Consider the following 9076-nt stretch of genomic DNA (forward strand, 5'->3'; position numbering starts at 1 on the left):
AAACAAACTTGGTGCAACAAGTCGTAAGTGTATCTTCCTGGGGTATTCAAACACCTCCAAAGCATACCGTCCCTATGATGACGTTAATAAAAAGTTTGTTGTATCTAGAGATGTAATCTTTCTTGAATCATCCAAAATTGATGATGATGTTGAGTGGAAACTTGATCGTTTGGATAGATTCACAAATGCAAAATCATTTCAAGAATTTGATAATCAGATTCTGTTACTGTCAGTATCTTCACACTTCCATTAGTGATCAAATTGCTCTTTTGCACACATATTAGGTGTCTTATCTGATCAGATGCATTCCATTAGGTCATGGATCAACTGATGGTAGTGGTCTCATGTCAATTTCCCTCATGAAATTCACCTGCTGACCTGTTCACACTTTTTTTATTCATTTACTATCACCATGTTTCATTTCACTCATAAAAATCAGTTTTAGGGTTTAGTCTCACTAGGTCTTAGGGTTTGTCATCATGGTCATCCAAATTTGAATAAAAAGGTCAGCAGGCACATGAGGAGGATAAATAAACTCATAAAATCATAAATTTACTTTTGTCATGTTCAATAAATCTTTTTTACCTCAAAACTCTGTTTTGAGGTGAAAACAGGGTTTTTCCATTATTGTACAAATTTCATGTAATTTAAATGTTTCTATATGTAATAAGTGTTCAATAGCTGTTCCTGGTGATCTGGTGACAAAGTCAACTCTTGCCATTACAAAAGGTCAATGTAAAAGTCCACCTGCAAAAAGGCAAAAGTCAGAATGTAAGTGAAACAAAGCATTTTTGGAAAAAGCTAGCAAAACATTAGAAAAATGGGTCTTGGTTGATGAAAAATTAAAAGAGAGGGATATAAAAGCCAATCCATTTGTTTAAGTCTTCATTTTTGGAATTGAATGAGCCAAAGGGAGAAAAAACGTGTTTTTGAAGAAAGAAGGCAAACAGGGCAAAAAATCCCGACATTTTGTTGGCGCTGCGCACATGGGCCTTGGCACTGCGCACCTATTGCAGGTTTTCCATTGCATTTTGGTCTAGCGTTGCGCCCCTGTTCGGTGTTGTACACCTATATCTTGGAACTGCACACCTGTTACAAAAGCCACAATTGCCTTAAAAATCCTCCAAACTTCCTAAAGATCAAATTAAATCTTGTTCCAAAAGCAACAAGTATTCCAAATGTAAGTGAACAGTGGAACAAGATATGTAAAACAAGGGTAAAGAGGCTAAAGGTTAAGCTAAAAAGATCTTTGAGGAGAAAAAAAGAGCAAGATAAACTCAAGATCTTGGCTGAAGCATAATTGGCCCATCAAAGCACCTAACAAGGATCATTCATGCCAAAATTCAAGAAATTTGGAGAAAATCTTGACATTTTTGAATTTTTGAATTGGAAAAACGAGTTTTTCCAGTGGCGCTGCGCTTTTGTTGGAGGCATCCATTTGCAAAAAAGTTTATGTTTTTGGAGTCAGCATGGAAAAATATGGAAGCTCAAAAATGGCTGAGAATTTTGGACAAGTTCTAGGTCTTAAAAAGGGCAAAAAACACCCAAAAAGTGCCCCCTCTGCCACTTTTTTGCCACACAGGAAGCATCTTGGGAGAATCAATTTTTGGAGCGCCAAATGGACTCCAAATTCAGAAATTAAAGTTGTTCCAGAAATTCGACTCACCACACTTTCCAACAAGCTAACCTGCACCTGATTTGGACTCCAAGAAGCCTTCCAAAATTGGCCTTGAAAAAGTGTTGCGCATAGGATCAGTGGCGCTGCGCATAGGATGAATTTTGCCAGTTTTCCCTGATTTTCCATATTTCGCCTAGTTTTCTCTACAATTGACTTTTTCTTGCTGTCTTGGTGAAATTAGCATGGTTAATGATGTAACATGATGTAATTATGGATGTAAAACACTTAATATGGTAGATACATCAAGTCAAAGGTGGTTTTGAACTGAATGAATTGGTTTCCTTGGTTTTAGAGGCAAGTTGTTCCACTGCCTATATTTTTGTTCTTAGTTTAGATATGGTTGAAGCCACCCCTCTTCTCATAGATTCGACCTTGATAGCTATCTTTAGTAGTTTCCTTGCCTATATCATGTACTTTTTTATTCATTTGTAAAGGTTGGACTCTTGTGGATGCTTTGAGCTTCATTGTAAATCACTTCTGCAGTTTGGCAAGGAAATGAACCAGGGTTTTGCAACATTTTGTGGGATTCTTGTGGTAATGTGTCTTGGCATTGTTTCTTCCTTTGTTATTTAGTTTCTCTTATGTGTATATGTGCTAGCATATATTTCTTTCTTCATAACTAAATGAATCAAGATAAATAGGTGGAATCCATTGATATTCAGTGCTCTGCCTTGAGGATACATTTAGTTTTTAATGTTTTCTGTTGTTTGAGGAGGACTCATGAACTTTTCATGCCCTCCCCAACTCCTCACTGGTCTTAGACTTACCATCACACTCAATTCAAAGTGCCAAAACACCTACCTACCTTACCTCACAGAACATCCTACAAATCTGAGTTGATTTCTCGGACTCAAAGTTGCCTTCTTCATTTGATCCAACAAGCAACTATCAAAATCAATCAAAATCCTTTGACCTAATATACCTAGCCTAAAATCAACATTTCATTTCAGTCATCTCAAGCCCTAGTTTTCATATTTTAATTGAGATTGACAAGGAGAGAACCCTCTCCCGACCTAGTAGGGCTAGCTACCAAGTTAAGCGTGGTTTGATGTTACCCTAGACCTACCTTCCTTCAGCCTGAGGTAGATTTAGGATCTAACATAGTGGTGACCATACTGGGGACTGTAGTTTTATGTTCCTCAGCAAAATGTAATCAAGTTCAGGTCTAATTGTTGATGGTGAACAACGATCAGACATAGCAAGGCTGAAATCATTCACCTGGTGACTCCAAATCAGTTTTGAGATCAGATCCAAGGACTCCACTGGAGGATGAACTTGACCAGCAGAAACATGAAAGGACAATATGGAAAGGTCAGGTATTCAAGTTGGAATTTCATCCAAGACATTATGTTCTTTGTTATAAATTGTTTCTTCTCTTTTCCCAAGAATGTCAAGAAGGCTTTGCAAAGTATATTGTATTTGAGAAAATATCCTTGGCCTACATTTGATTCCTTCCCTTTGAAGATTGCGAAATATTCGCATGCCTTTGATCTTGATCAAGACCTGTCTTCTGAATCTTGTGATGACCGTCTTCAAATTGATGAGCCTCAAGAGACCAAGACTGATTCTACAACTTTCTGTACATATTCCTATACCTTGTAAAATTCCAGATCGATACAAGCCTCTGATTTTACCTCCTATATCCTATGCTTTCCCTAAAAACCATGACCTATATCTACCAATATTTGATGGTGACTATAACAACATCACTGCTGAGAGACATGTACTGAATTTTGAGTCTTTTCTTGATCTTTTTGAAGTTGATGAAGAAGATGTTAGTATGAGGCTTTTTTCTCTTTCTTTGCAAGGCAAAGTCAAGAGTTGGTACAAAACCCTGCCTGATGCGAGCATCTCAGATTTCCAGCAGTTCTTCAAAGTTTTCCTTGACATGTGGGTGGTCAGACAGAACCCTTTCTTGATTCTAGAAGAGTATAACCAGCTGAAAATACTGCCAGGGGAGACAGTACAACAGTTTTCTGCCAGATTTAACCAAGTCTATTTTTCGATGTCGGTTAATATAATACCTCCTCCTAGATCCGCTCTCTTGCACTACCTGGAAGCCTTTGATCCAGAAATGGAGTTTCAGCTGAGGGAAAGGAAACTTGCAACACTTGAAGAGATGCAGAACAGTTCAGTAGATGTAGAGGCTCATTTGCTAATCAGAAGGGCAAAGTTGAAGGAAGAAAAGATGAAGAACAGAGATCTAGAGGAATCGACATCTTTAGAAATAAAGCTCGACATTTGGTAAGTGTAGTGGAAGAGATGATGTAAAAGATCACCACAAGGAATGAGTATGATGTTGAATACCATGGCTCGCTGATTGAAGAAGAACAAGTGGTTGATCCAAAACATCTTCTTTCTTATCCCAATTGTCATAGATCTGATAATGATTGTTTTATAAATTATCTTGCAGAAGATAGATCTATTGATATGACATGTATGCTTGATGATGTGTTTTATACTGATGATTTCCCTAAGTTTGATTAGTATGATGATGATTATGTTCTCCAAACCGAAGCTAATCTTGCAAACAAATCAGCAGATAGTTTGTGGGAGGAGGAAGTTCACTTTCAGTAGCTTGAATATAGTGATCAGCGATTACATATCAGCTATGAAAGTGAGGAGGAAAGTGCAGAAAATTTTGAAGTAAGTGAAGGATCTTTGCCTTTTTGTTTTGCTTCGTTTTAGTTCATCAAAGACAACTTTCATGCAATCAGAAATCAACTGTCGACAAGTTTTGATCTGGACCATCTTGAGGGCAATGAAAACCTTGTTCAAGACTTTTCATATCCAGAGTTGCAACCTCTGAATGCCATTGATTGTCAAGTTGCAAATGAAGACTTGGAAGCTGGACCATATGATCAAATGATGCAAGATGATTCCGTACCATTTTGTTTTGAATCATTTCAGTTTTTGAAGGGAAAATTGCATAGTATATATTCAAATGAGCAGCCTGTAGGAAATCATGTAATCTCATCGGAACCAATAGAAAATGGGTTGCAGCAGTCTTTTCAAGTTTTTCACGATCCAATAGCTGATGTGTTGGATGATGTCTACAGTCAAAGTCCTTCTCCATTAGCTACCTGTGAGCTTGAAACGTGTATTGATACAAACTTGATCCAACAACCATTTTCTTTGTCATTATCAGCAGGAGTCTCGTCACAAAGCTCAGATGAAGGTTTGCATTCATGGTACGAGGAGAAGAAAAGTAATCCATTGGATGAGCTAAGTCCCAGTGTGCATGAATTTCAAGATCCTTATATAGTGTTTTTGGGGTTAGATGGAGAATCCATATTATTCAACGGATCTGTTTACAAGTTTTCAGGGAAGTTGCCTTTCAGTAGTTCTCTCTTGTTGTTCATAAGCAAGCACTTGTGGAGAATGGAAACAACAGCCAGAATGCTTACTTGGTTGCATTGGTTATTTCACTTCACTTGATCAGGTGATGAAAGGAGAAGTTAGAGTAGGTTTTATTGAATAAGCTCCATTTTGAGCATATTTTCCAGTTTGTCAGTTGTGTTTTAGGATTGCATCAATTTTATTTTAGTCTTGAGTCTTGAGTTTTGATGTTTTTGTTGCCAAGATATTGATTCCATTGCCCAATGGATAAGGCACTAGTCTTCTCTCCCAAAGATTTGCGGTTCTTGGCACCTCCCAGGAGCTACCATACCCATTGGAGCCAATGTTAGTGTCAGTATCTTCACACTTCCATCAGTGATCAAATTGCTCTTTTGCACACATATTAGGTGTCTCGTTTGATCAGCTGCATTCCATTAGGTCATGGATCAACTGATGGTAGTGGTCTCATGTCAATTTCCCTCATGACATTCACCTACTAACCTGTTCACACTTTTTTTAGTCATTTATTGTCACCCTGTTTCATTTCACTCATAAAAATCAATTTTAGGGTTTAGTCTCACTAGGTCTTAGGGTTTGTCATCATGGTCATCCAAATTTGAATAAAAAGGTCAGCATGCACACGAGGAGGATAAATAAACTCATAAAATCATAAATTTACTTCTGTCATGTTCAATAAATATTTTTCACCTCAAATCTCTGTTTTGAGGTGAAAACAGAGTTTTTCCATTATTGTACAAATTTCATGTAATTTAAATGTTTCTATATGTAATAAGTGTTCAAATAGTTGTTCCTACTGACCTAGTGCTAAAGTCAACTCCTGCCATTACAAAAGGTCAATGTAAAAGTCCACCTGCAAAAAGGAAAAAGTCAAAAAGTAAGTGAAACAGAGCATTTTTGGAAAAAGCTAGCAAAAAATTAGAAAAGTGGGTCTTGGTTGATGAAAAATTAAAAGAGAGGGATATAAAAGCCAATCCATTTGTTTAATTCTTCATTGTTGGAATTGAATGAGCCAAAGGGAGAAAAGTCGTGTTTTTGAAGAAAGAAGGCAAACAGGGGAAAAAAATCCCGACATTTTGCTCGCGCTGCGCACCTGTTACAAAAGCCAGAATCGCCTTAAAACTCCTCCAAAGTTCCTAAAAATCAAATTAAATCTTGTTCCAAAGGCAACAAGCATTCCAAATGTAAGTGAACAGTGGAACAAGATATGTAAAACAAGGGTAAAGAGGCTAAAGGCTAAGCTAAAAAGAGCTTTGAGGAGCAAAAAAGAGCAAGATAAACTCAAGATCTTGGCTGAAGCATCATTGGCCCATTAAAGCACCTAACAAGGATCATTCATGCCAAATTTCCAGAAATTTGGAGAAAATCTTGACATTTTTGAATTTTTGAATTGGAAAACAGGTTTTTCCAATAGGTGCGCAGCGCCGGCTTTTGTTGGAGGCATCCATTGCAAAAAAGTTTATATTTTTGGAAAAAACATGGAAAAATATGGAAGCTCAGAAATGGCTGAGAATTTTGGACAAGTTCTAGGTCTCCAAAAGGGCAAAAAACACCCAAAAAGTGCCCTCTCTGCCACGTTTTTGCCACACAGGAAGCAGTCTTGGAAGAATCAATTTTTGGAGGTGCAAATGGACTCCAAATTCAGAAATTCAAGTTGTTCCAGAAATTAGGCTCACCAATCTTTCCAACAAGCTATCCTGCACCTGATTTGGACTCCGGGAAGCCTTCCAAATTTGGTCTAGAAAAAGCGTTGCGCATAGGATCAGTGGCGCTGCGCATAGGATGAATTTTGCCAATTTTGCTTGATTTTCTAGATTTTGCCTAGTTTTGTCTACGGTTGACTTTTTCTTGCTCTCTTGGTGAAATTAGGATGGTTAATGATGTAACATGATGTAATTATGGATGTAAAACACTTAATAGGGTAGATACATCAAGTTAAAGGTGGTTTTGAACTGAATGAATTGGTTTCCTTGGTTTTAGAGGCAAGTTGTTCCACTGCCTATATTCTTGTTCTTAGTTTAGATATGGTTGAAACCACCCCTCTTCTCATGGATTCAACCTTGATAGCTAGCTTGAGTAGTTTCCTTGCCTATATCAATTCGTTTGTAAAGGTTGGACTCTTGTGGATGCTTTGAGCTTCATTGTAAATTACTTCTGCAGTTTTGCAAGGAAATGAACCAGGGTTTTGCAACATTTTGTGGGATTCTTGTGGTAATGTATCTTGGCATTGTTTCTTCCTTTGTTATTTAGTTTCTCTTATGTGTATATGTGTCAGCATCTATTTCTTTCTTCATAACCTAAATGAATCAAGATAAATAGGTGGAATCCATTGATATTCAATGCTCTGCCTTGAGGATACATTTAGTTTTTAATGTTTTATGTTCTTTGAGGAGGACTCATGAACTTTGCATGCCCTCCCCAACTCCTCACTAGTCTTAGACTTACCATTAGACTCAATTCAAAGTGCCAAAACACCTACCTACCTCGCCCCACATAACATCCTGCAAATCTGAGTTGATTTCCCGGACCCAAAGCTGCCTTATTCATTTGATCCAGCAACCAACTATCAAAATCAATTAAAATCCTCTGACCTAATATACCTAGCCTAAAATCAACATTTCATTTCAGTCATCTCAAGCCCTAATTGTCATATTGTAATTGAGATTGACAAGGAGAGAGCCCTCCCCCAACCTAGTAGGACTAGCTACTAGGTTAAGCGTGGTTTGATAATACCCTAGACCTGCCTTCCTTCAGCCTGAGGTAGATTTAGCGTCTAACAGATTCCACATCTTGAAGGGGGGGTTTATATACTAGGTCAACCTGTGGAATCTTCTTCTAAAGCACTCTCTCCCCGGCATGAAACTCCAACAATGGATGATGCTTTAAGTGATGTGATTGATAGAATTGGGAGACTCAATCTTGATTTAATCCCAACTCAATCAATGGAGCAGCTTGGACCATCTGAGAAAGGTCCCCCAAAGTGGCTGACAAAGACACTTAAAAGTGTTCATCCTGATAAGGTTGGAAAGACAGGAACTAGAAATTCAAACCGGCAAAATGGAGGTGATGTAGATGACTCTAATTCACCTGTTGATATGGATGTTTCTTATGATTGTGAATTGAATTTGTCTACAGATTTAGAACCAACTACCTTCAAAGAAGATGATTCTCATGATGAATGGAAAGAAGCTATGCAAAAGGAGTATGATGCCCTGATAAAGAATGGCACTTGGAAGTTGGTTGATCCTCCATTAGGAACCAAACCAATTGGTTGCAAGTGGGTCTACAAGAACAAGTATAAAGTAAATGGCTCACTTGACAAGCACAAAGCCAGGCTTGTGGCAAAAGGTTTTGCATAGAAGGAAGGGGTCGATTATGAGGAGATTTTTTCCCCCACAGCAAAATGGGCTACCATCCGGACACTCTTTGCCCTAGCAGCTCAGAACGGTTGGAAAGTCCATCAAATGGATGTAAAAACTGCTTTCTTGAATGGAGATCTAAAAGAGAATGTTTTTATGTCCCAGCCTGAAGGATTTGTTGTGAAAGGACATGAACATAAAGTATGCAAACTTTTGAAATCCTTGTATGGCCTCAAACAAGCACTGGGAGCTTGGTATGAAAAACTAACTGAGCATCTTCTGAAACACAATTTCAAACATTATGATCTTGATGATGCAACTTTATTTGTTAAGAAAGTTCGCAAAACAGTTGTATATCTTGTGGTATATGTAGATGATCTTTTGATGACAGGGAACAATGAAAGCTACATTACATCCATAAAGAAGGAATTGAAGAAAGGTTTTGAAATGACTGATTTGGGCTATGTTCATTACTATCTTGGTATTGAAGTAACTCAACATCCGAAGTCCATATTCCTTTCCCAAAAGAAGTACATTGGAGATCTGTTGAACAGGTTTGGCATGACAGAATGCAATCCTCTTACTACTCCAATGGAACAAAACTTAAAGCTCACATCCATTGAAGGAAAAGAATTTGAGGATGCAACAAAGTATAGACAGCTTGTAGGAAGTCTCAACTACC

This window comes from Pinus tabuliformis, chromosome 7, assembly GCF_031772625.1.
Source record: "Pinus tabuliformis cultivar Carrire ecotype Pingquan chromosome 7, CPIR1, whole genome shotgun sequence".
Lineage (NCBI taxonomy): Eukaryota > Viridiplantae > Streptophyta > Pinopsida > Pinales > Pinaceae > Pinus > Pinus tabuliformis.